The sequence below is a fragment of the Mauremys mutica genome, chromosome 25 (assembly GCF_020497125.1).
Source record: "Mauremys mutica isolate MM-2020 ecotype Southern chromosome 25, ASM2049712v1, whole genome shotgun sequence".
In the NCBI taxonomy this organism is placed as follows: domain Eukaryota; kingdom Metazoa; phylum Chordata; order Testudines; family Geoemydidae; genus Mauremys; species Mauremys mutica.
In genome coordinates, this window is record NC_059096.1 from 2,407,237 (window position 1) to 2,424,844 (window position 17,608).

Genomic DNA, 17,608 nt, shown 5'->3' on the forward strand with positions numbered 1-17,608 from the left:
CTAATGAGGGAGCAAACAGACACGCTCCGGCGCCTTGTTGATGTTCTGCAGGACCGCAGGCAGGAGGACAGAGCCCCCCTGCAGTGTATCTGCAACCGCCCTCCCCCGCCAAGAAGTCCTGCCCCCCCCCTCACCCAAAAGTACAAGACGGAGGGGCGGTAGGGGCCGTGAGAACTGTCACTGCACCACTGCATAGCGCTAATGTACCACACACCTCTCACGCTATACATTTGTAGAAGTGCTTCCCTTACAGGCTCACCCAGTCCCAAATCCAAGTTTCATCCCCCCACTGTGTATTAGATTATTAAAAGCTGTTTGCTGTTATTCACTGTTTCGGTCACGTCTTTCGTGTCAGAGGATTTTTTTGTGTATGGGGGGGGAGGGGATTTATAATTGCACGGTATAGCCTACATTACCAGGGTACAGACTTGGGGGCATGATCAACTGCAGGGCACACACACACTGCAGTCAGTAGGCACCAGGGTCACTCTGTGTGGTGTATGCTGCCCCGGGTCATTCTGTGATGTGTATGCTTGTCCAGGGTCCTAGCGCCTGCCACCCCCTTAATGTTAAGGCACACTGCCCTTACCATGCACTTCCACCGTAGCAACGAGCCTCTCCGCTGCCCTGAGCCCCAACAAGAGCCCTCATCCACGGACAGATACTCCCTTCCCCCACACCCCTCACCCCTTCCTACGCCCAAACCCGCAGCCCACTGCCGTCATCCAAACCCCTATCCAAAGAAGGCACCACTCGCCCCTTCCTGCAAACCCACCCCTTCCTGCAAACCCTCCCCTTCATGCACAACCACTTGCAACCGTCCCCCACCCCAGAGACCTATGTAGGAGCAGGAGGATGTCATTCCTCTATGGAACAAGCGGTCTGTACATCAGTGCACACCGTGCCCAGCACAGTATGCGTCCATGTTTCAACACCTGAACAGAAATGCAAAGTAAAACAAAGATTTATTAATAATGAGTGTTACAATTAATTTGCTTTAAAACGTGCTTTGGAAGTGGGGGAAACTTGGAGAACGGGGTATGTAACCGCAGATCGAAATCGACACATACAGACACAGGCCCAGGGTCAGTTTCTCTTGAAAGCAAGTGGAGAGTCATAGGTTACCCTGCTCTCCGAGGAAACTTGCTTTCAAAGCCTCCCGGATACACAGCGCTTCCCGCTGGGATATTCTCTCGGCACGGGTGTCTGGCTGAGCGTAAACTGCAGCCAGGCGATTTGCCTCAACCTCCCATCCGGACAAAAATGTCTCGCCCTTGCTCTCACAGAGATTGTTTAGCACACAGCAAGCAGCAATAACTACGGGGATATTCTTTTCGCTGATGTCCGAGCGAGTCAGTAAGCTCCGCCATCTCCCCTTGAGACGTCCAAAAGCACACTCCACCACCATTCTGCACTTGCTCAGCCGGTAGTTGAAGAGTTCCTTCTCTCTGTCCAAGGCGCCTGTATAGGGCTTCATGAGCCAGGGCATTAGCAGGTAGGCTGGGTCCCCGAGGATCACTGTAGGCATCTGCACATCCCCAACCGTTATTTTGTGGTCCGGGAAGAAAGTACCTGCCTGGAGGCGTTTAAACAGACCAGAGTTCCTGAACACACGCGCGTCATGAACCTTGCCCGCCCACCCAACGAAGATGTTGGTAAAACGTCCCCTATGGTCTACCAGTGCTTGCAGCACCATTGAAAAGTAGCCCTTTCGGTTAATGTACTCGCTGGCCTGGTGGGCTGGTGCCAGGATAGGGATGTGAGTCCCATCTATAGCCCCACCGCAGTTTGGGAATCCCATCGTGGCGAAGCCATCTGTGATGTCCTGGACGTTTCTGAGAGTCACTACCTTTGAGAGAAGTTGCTCAACGATTGCGTGGGCTACTTGAATCACAGCAACCCCCACGGTAGATTTGCCCACGCCAAAGTGGTTCGCTACTGACCGGTAGCTGTCTGGCGTTGCAAGTTTCCAGAGGGCTATGGCCACTCGCTTCTGCACACTCAGGGCTGCTCGCATCCGTGTGTCCTGGCGCTTCAGGGCAGGGGCCAGCAAGTCACAGAGTTCAAGGAAAGTGCCCTTACGCATCCTGAAGTTTCGCAGCCACTGTGATTCATCCCAGACCTGCAGCACTATGCGGTCCCACCAGTCCGTGCTTGTTTCCCGGGCCCAGAATCGCCGTTCCACACCATGAACTTGACCCATTGCCACCATGATCTCCACGGCGCGGCGTACCCTGCTTTGTGAGAGGTCTGCGCCACTCTGTGAATTCCTGTCCTCACTGCGCTGCCGGAGCCTCCTCGCCCAATTTCTCAGCAGCTGACTGTGGAAGAGGTGGACGATAAGGTGCGAGGAGTTGACAACGGCCATAAGTGCAGCGATGATCGCAGCGGGCTCCATGCTCGCAGTGCTGTGGCGTACGCGCTGTAACTGACAAGAGAAGGGCGCGAACAGATTTCCCGCCGGAGCTTTCAGGGAGGGAGGGCGTGATTGACGGTTCAATGACAACAGTTACCCAAAAGCACCCTCGACACATTTTTCCCCCAGGAGGCATTGGGAGCTCTACCCAGCATTCCAATGGGCAGCGGGGACTGCGGGAACTGTGGGATAGCTTCCCACAGTGCACCGCTTCCAAAGTCGACGCCAGCCCCGTTACTGTGGACTCAGAAATTCGAATTAGTGTATTTACTGTGGATACACAAATTCGACTTCATAAGGTCGAATCCACAAATTCGACTTAAGTAGATTCGAAATAGTCTTGTAGTGTAGACAAGGCCTTACTTCCTTACTATTTGCCCCTAGTGACCACTCTGAATAGTGGCTCTAAACATTCACAACTAACACCAATTGGTCATGACTCAATGAGATCTGAGTAATGATACAGCCCAGACGTGAGATTTAAGCACTGATCCAGTTTTGGCTTTGTGAGATCTTGAATGAATAAAACTGTACAGTGTAAACTTGAAAATGTGGAATCTAGTGATCAGTTTGTGCAGAAACATTCAATTTAAAAGAAAAAGGAAGAAGACAAGAAAAATCATTCATAATCCCAAACGATTTAGCCAAATACAAACAGAAATGCCATAATTGTAGATTTTAAAAGTGAAAAAAGCCACATGAAATGAATTTGTTACCTAATTAGTAATTATCATCACCCAATTAACCTGCTGCAGAAGAGGATGGATCTATATAGAGCCAATAAGAACTGGGATCTTTTGCGGGGCTTCCCTCTCATTATTATTTTCTGTTTCTTCCCTAAAGAAAACCTTTTTGAATCTGAGGTTGTATCCCCCTGGGATCCTGCATGACTCAATAAAACTATGGAACCTGAAGAGAAAATACTGTTAAACAAACTCAAAGTTGATAGCTACAGAGAGAGAATGGGGGAAGTTAAGGGAAGCCAGTTTTATTGTAAATATCGCAAATTCCAAAGCAGGTGTCTTGGGCCCTCAGACACACAGAGATGGCTGCATGTGAATCTCCTTCTCAGAAAAGAGGATAGTTCTGTAATATAGAAACCAAGAAACAGTCTCCCTCAAGGAAAAAAGAATTCTCATGTTGGAAGAAAGCAGTTATCTGTTTTGTTCAGTATCCTGTGTCTGACAGTACCCGGTGCTGGACACATCAGAGGACGAGGTAAAACTCACACAGTGCATCCCAATTTCCCTTCCTATATTAGAACATGGAGAGAATGTCTTTTTTAACACAGCGGGCTATCAGTTTCTTCCCTGAAATGTCAGTATCGATTGAGTACTCAGGGAAGGATAATATCTGGCTTGTTATTGTATAGATCTTATTCTAGGGGCTTTGTAAAGTTCCTTCTGAGATGTTACCATTGATGGTAACATTTCCACTGTCTCTGTTAACTAGTGTACATGTGAAAGCAGACAGAAAACCTTATTTATACACATTTGTGAAAACCATTTGCACAGCATTTGTAATTTGATAACGAAGTAGAGAATCCTTTACCACCAGAAAGCAAGACCGGATTAACCTTTTGTGGGCCTGGTGTCAAACATATTTGTGGGCCCTTGTGACCGGAATCCCAGGGGAGCCAACCGTGGTCACTCAGTTAGGGTGAACTGCAAAGAATGTGGCAGACAATCCCCCAAACTGGTGGATATTCCAATACTTAGATTTACCAAGCCAGCACAAAACAACTTCTATAATACCTCACTGGTTACCCATGAGAAAACAACACAGTTCCTTTAAAGCAACCCAGCCTCAGGTCTCCACCAAAACACCCAAGTCAAATATGTTGAGGATTACTGAAAATCTTGATTCATGATATAAAAAAGTTCTACCAATCCCAAAGGATCAGACACATTATCTTCCAGGTTAGTGAATATTCCAGATCTTACCCAAATACATACTTACAGCCAATTCGTATTAACTACACTAAAATTGGAGGTGAAAGTAAGCCGGTACAGTACGGCGTTCCAGCAAGAGCCGGTATACAGCTGACCATACCGGCAGGGGGCAGCTTCCCCAGGCCAGCAATTTAAAAGGGTCCTGGGCTTCGGGCAGCAGCTAGAGCCCCTGGCCCTTTAAATCGCTGCCAGAGCCCTGCTGCCGGAGCCCTGGGTAGCAGCCATGAGCCCTGGGGCTCCGGTGGCTTCTGTTTCCTAAACCTCACCGGTAATTAACTACATGGATTAACATAAAATAATTTATCCATTAAGCAGTTTATCACAAACTTTAAAGAGACAAATAGACAATGACATTATTGCACCCAAGATTCATCTAACCGTTAATATTCCCTTTTGATCTCTGAATTAACAGCTATGGTGACAGACAGGAACTGTCTGTTTACATGGCTAGCATCTAAGATATAAGTCTACACACACAATTAGCATCACCTCTAACTTCTAACAATATAGGTTTGCATTTCAAAGTTCTAGCCCATTTAACATGGAATGGCCCTAATGACCATTTGCATACTTTCGAACATGTCTCTGAAGGTTGGCTTTGGGTTAGTTAGCCTGCAAACTGTTTACCCCTTTCTGGCCAGGTGTTATACTTTGCATAAGATTTGTTACAGTTATATAACAGTGGCAGCAACCATGGTTTGCATGGTTATATTTTAATCAGAAAACATCACAGCCCCCATGGGGGCAATGGAGCATGGTGTGGGGAGGTCGGTCCCCGGAGCCAGGGACTGGCCAGGGGCATGGCATGGCAGGGGCGGCCCCGCTCCATCCAGCCCAGTGTGAAGGTTCTATTTACAAACCAGCGGTTGCCAGGCGCACAGTGGCCCGCCCGGCCCTGTGCTGCCAGCCTGCCCCTTCCCCTCACAGCCCCCTGCCCAATCCTGGAACACCCCCCCCACCCCCGATTCCCTATGGCCAGAGACCCCCTAAACCTGCTATGCCCAGTGTGCCCCCAGACCCTGCCATAAATGCACAGCACCCTGCACAACACCACCCCTGCCCAGCGCCCCCTGCTGACAGCGCCACCACAACTTCCCAGCACCCCACACAGAACCCCCAACACACACTGATTTAGTGCCCCAACACATACACATCTTCCCAGCACCCCCAGGCCCTCCAGAGACTCACTGCCCCACGCTCTGCCTCCCAGCCACACTCACCAGCCCTTCTGGGGGGTGACTGTGTCTGCTGGGCTGAGCCCGGGGTGGGGAATCGCTCCAGCCCCTTGGGAGTGGCATGATCAGCCAGGCATGGGCCTGCCCCAGCTGGGCTTCCTCAGGATCCACTTGCCTGGAGTGGCAAAGCCAAGCCCCCCACACTGTCTCTTCCCCAATTGGCAGAAACTCGCCAGGCTTCTACACCAGCCCCAGGTGGCTCAGCTCCAGGGAGACAGGCGGGGCCCCACAGAGGAACTGGCCTGTTTGTGATGTGACATGGAGATTCCAAACTGAGAGTACAAAACGCTCCTTGGCATTAAGATCCAACTGGAACAGATCTGTCAATGCTGGGAGCTGCTGCAGGAAGGACAGCAAGACCTTGTATATATACTCTGTAGAGAAGTCAGGGCATAAAGTAAAATACCAGTGCAGTTGTCTGTTTAAAGTGACTTCTAGTTATTTTAGCAACAATGGAAACTCTGTGAGTGGGAAGCTGGTGCACTGGATTGTGCAGCCACAATATCTGCATTGAAATGGGATTATTCTTATTGTAATGAGCACACCTCAAAAGATTTGGAGATGTAGTTCAGATAAGCACCAAAAAATTGATCCCAACCTCACCCTATCCAACTTGTTCTGCACCACGGGGATGTAAATCTCATGAGAAAAATTGCCATGCAAAATTATATTGTATTGTACTTCCTTCTATCAGCTGAGCAATACAATGGGAAGAACTTTTCTTGCAGTATTTTGTTATTTCCATTTCCTGAGAGTTTCAGGAAGTGCAGAGCAAGCAACAAAAGTGGGGAAAAAATCAGGAAATAAACCAAACATTTCAAAGCTTCAAGAAAGGTCCAGCTCTCGTACCCCTCCTGTAAAATGCACAGATCCCTTTTTCTGAATTTATTTATTGTTTCAGTCCCCAAAACTTTCTCCTTTTCACAGTATCCCTCAAGTAGGGCTACTCATCACCATCCCAGTCTCAGTGACACTCCTCGTATGGTAATATGATAGGGAAGAATTAGCTTTATAAGGGTATATTGATTTATTAGCATTTTACTTCTGAATTGGACTCCGCTAGGTGACCTACAGTAGTAGTGATGCTATTATGAAGCGATGAGAACACAGAGGTAGGAAGATGTAAGTTGCACAGGGCTTCTGGATCAAATTTACATTCCCCCCGGTCAGCTGTTCCGTGGCATGCAAGAGGCACTGGGAGGGAGGGGGAGGAGTTGATCAGCAGGGTCGCTGGCCCTGGACGTGACTCGTGGACCCCCTGGAGTACCTTGTTCTAGAGTATTTCTAAACTTGAATTTGAGTTTCTTCTCCTGCCATTTTGCTAACATGATGCGTTTCACAGCCCAGTGCTGCAGGATAGATTTGATTTCCCCATTATGCAAACTAATAATTTTCTCTGTCTTTCCCCAGGGCAGACAAGAAAATGCTAGGACTGAGCAGCAATACTGGTATCTTCCAGTCCAAGACTCTCTTAACAGACCCATGGACAAAGTGAGAGTGCACCCAGGGCATTTGCTGCACACATATGCAAAGAGCAAGTCGTTGTGCAGCACTATCAATGCTAATAGAACAGTTCGGATGAGACACTTCCCAGCCTATCATGCTACCCGCGTCTTCCACTCTATAATGCTCTTTTCATCCAATCACTGTCAATTAAGTCAGTCTGTACCATGATTGGTTACCTACCATTTGCTGAAAAATATTCTCTAACAAAACTACTTCTTTCTTATGCAAATAAGAAACCTGTGTCTGGGAAGTGATCTAATTTAACAAAATTTTTATCAATATTCTAACTCAGGTACTAATACCAAGCTATAAATGGTATATAAAGTTGGGCCAATTACACTTTCCCAAAGAAAGCTGTCATGTAATAACATTAATCAGACAATGTATGAATAAAATTACTAGACTAGAAGAAAAATACTGTTATTAGACACAAGAGTGACACCTAGAGGGAGGAAATAGGGGATATCTGGGAAATTCAGTTTCACAGTAAATTCGGCACATTTACATTCCAAAGCATGCTTCTCGTTATTGAACACAAGAAGTGAGGAGACAACCGGAATCCTTTGCTTAGAAAAGAAGAGAGATTTATATGATTGAACAAAGAAACCCCCCTTTAAGACACAAAAGCCTTCTCATGTCACAGTACAAAGCACATAGGGCCAATGGTCTATCTAGTCCTCTGTTCTGTCTCTGACAGTCGCCAGTACTGAATACATCAGAGAAAGAACTAAAACCTCCAGATTATACCAAGTTGTATTACCTAATTATACTATACCTTGGGATGCAATGTCTTTCTGACCTCAGCTGATGATCGGTTTAAGCATTAAGAATGTTTTAAAGCGCAGGAAATTAGAGTTCACAGACTTGTTTTTTTAGGCTTTCTCTGGAACCACGATTGTGATTCCCTACTTAAACTCTGCTAAATTAATTACTTGTGAAATAGGAAGAAAAGCTCATTGCTGGACACACTTGTAAACAACTTAGCGTATCATTTTATTATCTGTGAATGAAAGAAACTATCCTCACAATTGTATCCAGGTGGCTCACCTGATCCCACCCATCTTTGGTATCACTCAAGCCATCATGGCTAAATTCTTATGGCATGGTGTGACTGGGTATAATTTGTCTGCTGCTGTATCAAGACACAATGGCATGAACTCAGCTCAGACAGGAAATACAGCTTGAACTCTCAGCTTTCAGGTGTTTGTTTCAATATGTTTTTTCCTGGCTTAAGGTAGTTCTATGTACTTGGGTATACACTTGGGTATCTCCTTTTTTCTGCTGGAAGACGTCTTCTTTAGCATAGCCAATCATATAATATGCTCATGTGGCATCCTCTAGTGGCAAGCACAGAAAATTTAAACACAAACTCTTTAATATAGTCCCAAGCTTCACAGGCTGAGGGACCATCATTCACATATATGACCAGAGAAAGGGACAGCCTCATGAAAGTAACATACTTTATAACTTCGTAATAGCTACCATTAAAAGACTATGAAGCTTCTACCGTCTCCTTGTTCTGTATCCTCAAGATACAGCAGTCTTTCACACACACTGTGACCTTTTTCCCCCACCAATATGTGCCCTTAACCTCCCAGAAAACATGCCCTCTAGTTCCTGATCCTAACCAACCCACTCCCATCCTCTCCACACTTTGGCCAGTATATGAATGATATAAGTTTTGAAACATTTAAAAAACCCAGCTCCTGCTGCTTCTTCCCCACATAAAGGCATAATTCTCTGTTAAGACATCACACTTGTTTGCTGGGAAGTTGATGACATCACAAATAGATGATTCTGAAATAGACCAGAGAAAAAAATTCTTAACCAGTTCCTCAAAACAAGAACATCTTGTGGTTTCTCTCTGAATTAACTGCTATTTTCCACAAAAAGTAAGAGCTTATTTTTCATTAGCAAATGTGGTGAAAGTTGTTTATGAAAATAAATTATTCTAACCCCGAACAAGTGTGTAAACATGCACTTGCTATTTCTTCCAGGGTGAAATTTCACTAATGTGTTTGATGAACAGAATTGGAGGAACAAATTGCTTCTGAGAAAATCCACATACAAGCTCATGAAAACATTGGCTTTTAATGCAAAATATATTAATAAAATTGATACATTTTTCACAACTGCAGTGTTGTGATTTCAAATGGGGAAATAAACAGAAGGAGCAGATGGACATTCATAGAAAAAAAGATAATGGAAATGTCACTGGCACTAAAGAACAAGGGAGAGAATGAGAGGAAATTCTAGTTATTTAGGCATGATCGTCTCTGAATCTTTTCAGATCATTCCATAAGGAGCCAGGAGATCTAACTGAAGCCAGAGTTTGCCAGTGCTGTGTTTGTGTGCACTTGATTTAGCATGCATGTTATTCTGTCCTTGTGGCCAGCTCACCTACATACTGACAGAGGTGCACAATCATAAAATGAGGGGGAGCCTGATATTGTCAATTTAAAAATGAGGGCACTTTTATTAAGAATGAGGTTTAATAGATCTGTCATGTGTTTATAATGTAGTCCTCAAGAGATGACTGCATTTGTTACTGTTGCTTTGTGTTATGTGGTTACTGTCTCCAAGGGAGGAGAGAGACTACATTTCAACCTTCAAGTGTGTTTGTTTTTCTTCAATCTGGGAATTAATAATCTCTGCTTGTATAACAGAAACACGCAGGAAAGCAGATGAGGCCATGTTTGTGGAATGTGATGATAGATGATCCTGTGGGTAATGTGCTAACTGAAAAGGAGAAAACAAAGATAAGAACCCAGTGCCGTATCCTGAGTGCATAAGGGTTCATCTTGGTGAGGTCCCAGACTGACACCTGTTCATGAGTTGGCACAGATTCTATTCCTATCTCTTTCCCTGTAGCAGCCAACTATCTTCTCCTCTGTGACTCTGACAGCATTGCTGCTTCATGCAGCACAAGACACTTTCAGCCACTACAGTCTGCTGATCTCAGAGCATGAAAATCAGGCTAAACACTGAGGGACAGATCCTCAGCTGGTGTAAATTAGCAGAACTCCACTGAATCTGATTTACACCACCTGAGGATCTCCCCCCAAAGACTGAAATGAGACTGTAACCCTAGACTTAGCTTACAGCAAATAGACATTAAAGATAAACTTGCCAAGAAGAACTTGGGAGACCTGATTTTTCTATTAGAGGGGCCAACACAAGTTGGTGAATAAAGAGACATCCCCAGTATGGTTCCTGGGCTATTACCTCCTATACATTGCACTGAAAATGGCTCTACATTGTTTTGTAGGAAATGCTACGTTCACTCAAGAGAGTGCAATTCATTTGAAGGGTCTATGAGGGCACAAAGCACATAGCTATAGAATACAAAGCGTACTTCTGCAGCGACCTCAAAGATAGGTAATTTATGCTGGCTGTATATCCAACATCTGTGGGAACTGAAGATGAGAGAGGGATACAAAACCATCAATAGTTAAAAAATACTATTAAAACTGTTATGGGAAAATTTTAGAGAACCAATGACATTTCAAACAGGGTCACTATCTATCCTAATTTAATGGGATACCCCTGATTTTGACAGCTGACTTGCATCTTGCATTAAAAGCATCTCAAAATACCATATCTTCAAGGCTGAGATAAAGTAATGATGCTATGCTGCTCTATCACAAAGTGATGACTACAGCTGATGGAAAATTTTCCATCAAAATATTTTTGGGGGAGAAAATGGCTTTTTGAAATTGTCATGCCATCTCTGGGATCTAGCGATGGACATGAAAATCTTACATGCAGGGGTCAGTTTTAGTTGAGAAAGAACGATAGAATAGTAATGTCATGATTAGTGAAATGAAAGTGGTTTGTGTTCCTTACCAAGCCCCACCCTAGGCAGCAGAATTTAACGTAGGCTTTTTAGTAATTCCCTGGTTTGGCACAATTGCCAGTGTTAATATAATAATGTTCAGCAGATGTGTGCAAGGAGGAAATCCACTGTATTGGTCATGGAAAACTATGCCTGCAGACTGAATTTCTGTAAGTCAGCATAAGAAATGTGTATCAACAGAGATATCCTTCCATGCTCAGATGATTATTCTGATCCTTCATTGAAGTCTCTTTGGAAAATCTAACTTTAAATGCGTACAATGTCTCATACTCCCACTATCCAACTGTAACTCAAATTCAATTTTTTGCTGTTTGCACAGGAGAGAGAAATTTTCTATGAGCTGACAAACAGATCATTCCAGAATTTATCTGCATTTCCAAATATATGACTAGACAATCATGAGTTGATCTGGATAAAATCGTAGTCTGGTCTAATCTCCTCACAGAATGCCAAATAAGCCTTTTTTGAGGCAACTCCCCCTTCCAAACAACTTGGTTACTTAAAAAAGATCTTTGTGACTCTCCATGCTTTTGACAAGAAACGCTGGAAACAAAATACTGCAAGGAAAGCTGCTCATATAGTATTTTAAATATGTATTATAGCAATAGAAATAATAAACATAATAATGGTCAAACTAAGGAAGTACAGGAATTCTTATATGAAAATTATTTTTGTTAAATTTCAAGATAAGCATCCACAGTTCTGAGTAGAAATCCAAACAATTTGGGAACTTCTTGAAATTTGCCCATCATCAAAACAAACCCCAAGAGACAATGCTTCTTTACGACTGGTGCACTGAATAGGCAATTTCAGGTCCACATAAGATGACTTCTAAAAGTTTGTTTAGTAGTGCCTAGAGAGAAATGTATGCACTCTGTAATTAATTCTAATAGCCCATTATCTATGAACCTACACTCAGAGGTACAGAAGAGTGGCTGGCTGCAGGGAATATCTTTTGACTGGAATGTAGTCTTGCCTGGTTGAACTAACACAAGGGTGCATTAGAGGCATTTCAAATCATGTAAGCTTATTTGTTCCTACAGTATTTATGATCTCAGGTCAAACCTGTCCCACAGCCTGATGACAGAGAGCCTACCACACAAACTGAAGTTTTACTCTGCCTTTCGCTGCCCCAGACACAAATCTACCAGGAGCCGAGGGGGCCGTAAAGCCCATAATAATCTCTCACACAGAGAAAATTAAAATAAATTACTTTCAGGTGGAAATTAGACATTTAACCAAAATGTAGCATTTGCATTTTTGGTTAATTCCACAATAGCATTTTTAAGGAGTGCTGAACACACCTTTTTAAGGGCTTCCAGGTGGCTGCATTTGGGGGCAGCAGCACCAAAAGCAACTGAAGTTATTTGCTAAACAGAGGGTAGATTTTAGGGTTTAACAAACAAACTATAAAGAGACTGTAAAGTGAACAACCTCTCCAGAGACTCCCACATACATCCAAGTTTCAGCTACAGTTAATGTAGCCAGGCAACTCAGGCAGGCATCTATATTGTGATCCAATTGGGTGTCTGACTTGCACCCGGTTGGCATATATAAATAAATTCTTCCAAGTTTTTCTGCATGCTTCTTTAAAAAATGGAACAATCTTCCAGATACACAGAGAAATATTAGACTGATTAGTAATGCCACCTCGCCTACCTTGTACTTGTGTTGCCAGATTGGTCAGGTGAATACTGCAGTGTGCCTTCTCCCAGCACCTGACCAGCTGCTATGAGAACAAGGACCTGAAGAGACATCCTTGCTTTCTGGCATAGCTGCCTGTTCTCACCTACCTGTATATTTGTGTAATGTCTTGCACTCTTTTGAACATGATCCTGAATGGTACTACCAGAATACAAAATAATAATAATAATATAGCACTCACATGGCACATTGAACCCTCAAAATAGTTTACAACCATTAGCTAATCAAATCTGTGCAAGATCTCCCCACGTGCTGTTTTAGCAAGCATCCCTCCTTGCCTATTTTGCTTTCCTCTGTGTCCATAGGCTTTTTTAGTTTCTGCTTATTTTAGTTGCCCAAATCCCAGGAATATTCAATGGGACAAGAGCTCCCTACTCCCTTAGGCTCTTTTCAAAATCCCAGCCTAAAAGTATTTTTCCAGCCCTACATTTGTATGATTCTATGATTCTATATTGCACACAAAAATATGTTAAAAATCTTATTAAGATTGCAAAATCAAGCACTTGAAGATTTGGAAATTCCAGAATTCAGGCTTCCTGTGCACCTTAATTCGGCTCCCTTGTGTGTATGCATTATGATATCATCTTTATTACAGAGCCACATACTATTTTTTGCACAGGCCCTCTGCTTCATTCAGTTTAGGACCCCCTTTCCCCTCCGATCCCCCGTGCCAAATTTCAAGTCCCTGCTCCAAACCATGGAAGCGCTAGAACTCTAGAACTCTTCAAAGAAATGGTTGCCATAATTTTTTAACATGGGCCGTGTTCTTCCCTGGCCTCATTCTTGGAAACCGCTGAACTACTTAAGCTTGGCAAAATAATAAGCAACTGTAAACAGGTCTTATAATGGGACATATCAGGTAACCTGAATAATAGGCAGCGCTACCAGCTCTGCCTACAATATTAGAGATGCAGAGAAGTCATCATCAAACCATTCAGAACATGAAAAGTTTGCAGCTGCTTCTGATCCTACGTGACTACGTATTCCTGTCCTCAGCGCAACGCCCAGGTCCAGGGAGGTTGTGGTCTGTCTCCTACCTGATGAATGTGCAATCAGGTTGCAATTAACAGAGATATAAAAAGTTGTGAAATGCAGCTAATGGGGATGGTTGGGGAGTAAAAGGCAGAAGAGAACTACAGCCCCGCAGGCCACTTCCCCCATACTCAGATTTTTTGCGCTTCTGCTCTAAATGACTCAGGACAGGGCTGTAATTGACATGTGAACCATGCAAAATGTTTCTGGAGTTCCCTGCAGCCCTGGAAAGGTTTAATCTACTTGGCTCTGGCGGCTTCCTCCGAACAGGTTTTACTTCTTGATGCTTGCTGAAACCTGACTTCTGGGACAAATCAACATGTTTGTTTCAGAAGTCTGGCTCCTAATAATAGACTCCAGTCTCAGCACATCCATGCTAGTATTTACGCAGCAGAGGACAGATTGTACAAGATGTATAAGAAAAATTCAGGGACTTATTTTTCACTGATCATAGCACCAGATCCTTTCTCGCCACATGATTTTTAATCATTCTGGATGGAAATCCATTTTAGAACAACATTAAATACATTAATGCAAACTAGGTACTTTTTAGAGTGTGCCAGCACATCAGAACTCTTTACAAATCGCAGACCTCTAATGCACTTTATTCCACCATGTAGACAACCCCTGCGCCCCACTAACTTTCAGTGGGAGTTAGGCACTTGATCTGTTTAGATCAGAGGTGGGCAAACTACGGCCCACGGGCCGGACTGTCCTGCTTGGCCCCCAAGCCCCTGGCCTGGGAGGCTAGCCCCGGCCCCTCCCTTGCTGCTTCCCTTCCCCGCAGCCTCAGCTCGCTCGCTCCGCTGCCATGCTCTCGGCAGCGGGGCTGTGAGCTCCTGGGGCAGCGCAGCTGCAGAGCCAGACCTGACCTGGTCTCTGTGCTGCGTGGTGGCGGCGTCGGTGCCCGACTCCAGCTGGGCAGCGGGGCTGTAGCACCGCCAGCCACCGGTGCTCCAGGCAGTGCGATAAGGGGTCAAGGAGCGGGGGAATTGGATAGAGGGCAGGGGAGTTTGGGGTGGTGGTCAGAGGCGGGAGTGTGGATAGGGGTCAGGCAGTTGGGGGGAACAGGGGGTTGAATGGGGACAGGGGTCTGGGGGGCAGTCAGGAAGGAGGGGGGGTTGGATGGGGCGGCAGGGGACAGGGAGAAGGGATGGGCAGGGGTCCCAGGGGGGGTCATCAGGAATGAGAGGAGGGGTTGGATGGGGCAGTGGGGTCCGGGGATGGTCAGGGGACAGGAGTCCTGGGGGGGCCTTCAGGGAATGGGGGGTTGGATGGGGCAGGAGTCCAGGGGGGGCAGATAGGAGGATGGGGCAGGAGTCCAGGGGGGGCAGATAGGAAGTGGGGGCCACAACCCCCACCCCTAACCGGCCTTCCATTCAATTTATGAAAGCTGATGCGGCCGTCAGGCCAAAAGTTTGCCCACCTCTGGTTTAGATGCTTTTGAAAATCCCTCTAGCCACATATTTAGGCACCTAAATAGCTTTGAAAATCTCGCAATTCATGCTCAAACTGACCACTGATCAGTTTCTGGCCCGGTAGAGCACAGTATGAAACTATATTGCATCGGTTTTAACCTGCCTTGAAATGTCCTGGTATAATACAGCCTGAAGCCCAATTCTCCCAGTGAGGTTAATGAGAATTTCACATATCTATTTATTCTAGGTACTTATATGGTCCCTAATATCACAGTTTCTGAGCGCGTCACAATCTTTAATGTACTTCTCCTCACAACACCCTTGGGAAGTGCCATTATAGCAAAAATAGGTTAAGTGACATGCCCCAAGGTCAAACAGGAAGTGTGTGGCACAGCAGAGAATTCACCCTTCGTCTTGCAATTCTTAGGTGAGTGTCTTAACCATGGGATCATCTTTCCTTTCCTGAACTGGAAGAATTGGGTCCCTGGATAATACGGGATACTATTCTTGGAGTTTTCTCTAAAACAGACCTTTATACAGCATCTCTCTGTCTCTGCTTTCATTTTATCTGTTCAGAGTATCTATGCATCAATTTGTACAGACTATTAGATCTACCAGCCCATCTACTTGAAGTATTTGTCTCTCTCACATTCTGTACATCCTTCACCTAGTCACAATCTCCTCATTTGTCAAAATTATCTTTTTCTACTTCTTTCTTATTGGCTGCATAGTAATATTGGGAAGGTTACAATATAGCAGATTGCTGTGTATTCTAAAATGGAAAAGTGATATTTAGATCTGGAAGTTGTCCTTAGTTAGAACTAAGAAACAGTGCAGGGAGATAAAAAGAGCAGACATTGCTTCATTCTCTGTGGGGACAGGGTTTATGTGCTTCATCCTCCACACCAGTGACAGGTAACACATTCAAATCCAGCAGAGAGAACGATACAGTATCTTTTTCACCTAGAAAATCATCTTGATAAATGTTTCTTCCGAGTTTATTAACGGTTGTGTATGTGTTAGAACCTGCCTTTGACACATGTAAACATTCTTGTCTTTGAATTTGTTGGCACCTACATGGAGTAGGCAAACACTGTGGAGATTTGCAAGTGAATGATTAATGATGGGATACGCTGAGATACGCAGACAAGATGCCCTAAGGATTGCATTTTATACAGTCATTTGCCAAATGCCTAGTCATAAAGAGCCACAGACTAGCTCCTTTTACTGTGTGTTATTTCCAACAAGAAACTGAAAGGAAAAAAAAATGAAGGAGAATTTGAGTCTGAATCCTAGAGAATCAGTGTGCCATGCCTCACCTCTGATCCTTGTGTGCAGGCTACAGTTGATAGCACATGATGGGGGTAGGGAACTGCTCCTCTTTGGAGCAACAATAAGGTGGTCTGTGCAGCAGCGTGGCTCACAAACTCTCTATGTGGCTGCTACAGTCACGGGCTCCATCCCCACTCATCATGGGTCTAGCCTCTGTCCCGGGTTTACTCCGGTGCCGCGGCGAAGAAGGCCTCTTCCTAGCCTTCTTGGTGTGCCCCGGGGATGGGGAGTGGTGCCAACTAGTCAATGGCACTGAAGGGTCACCACGCACTGACACCATGGTGCCCGGTGCCAACTCAGAGCGGTGCGCCGGAGCCGGGGTCAGCACTGACTCCATCAGAATAGCCCAAAGCCTAATGTCCCTTTCTCTCTTGGCTCGAGGCTTAAATGACTTGCAAATCTTGCAGCAATCACTGAGATGGGTTTTCCCCAAACAGCGTAGACAGTCCATGTGTGGATCACTCACTGGCATAGATCGCCTACAAGTGTCACACGACTTAAAACCCAGGACACAGGGCATGCCCTGGCCTGGGCACTCTAGCTAAACTAAACAACTATCTATCTACAGGTACCATACGCTGAACGATCAAGAAGCTTTGGGGACGAGCTACAGCAAAGCTGAAGCAGAGCAGCTCTGAAGCACCTTCATCGGTGGCAAGAAGGAACTGAGGGTGGGGGGAGCATGCAGTGTCCCTTATATTGCACCGTGGAGGCACCTCTCCAGGGGTCACTGGGGCACTCCTCTACGGGAACTGCTAGGGGAAAAACTTCCAGCACCGGTGCACGTGGCGAGCACGCACACCTATTGTGGAATACACATGAGCAATCACTCGAAGAAGAATTATACATCACAAAAAAAGCAGCAGTGATCAAAAGGCAGGGTAGGGACAAAGTTCAGTAGGCCTGGGAAGCATTTCTCCATGCATTTAGGTAAATTAGATCAACTGAATAAACTGAGCTGCAGCTGTGAGCACAGCCAGGCTTGGGGAGTGCTGGAAAAAGTGAATTCATGTGGCCATCACAGCGAAAAACATAAAATCTCAGAACCTAAATGGACTCTTAGACTCTCCTCATACTGAGGCACCCAGAAGCTTTAAGGATGATCACAGTAAAGGTGCATCTACACCGGGAAATTTTAGAAGTATTTTGCTGCAGTG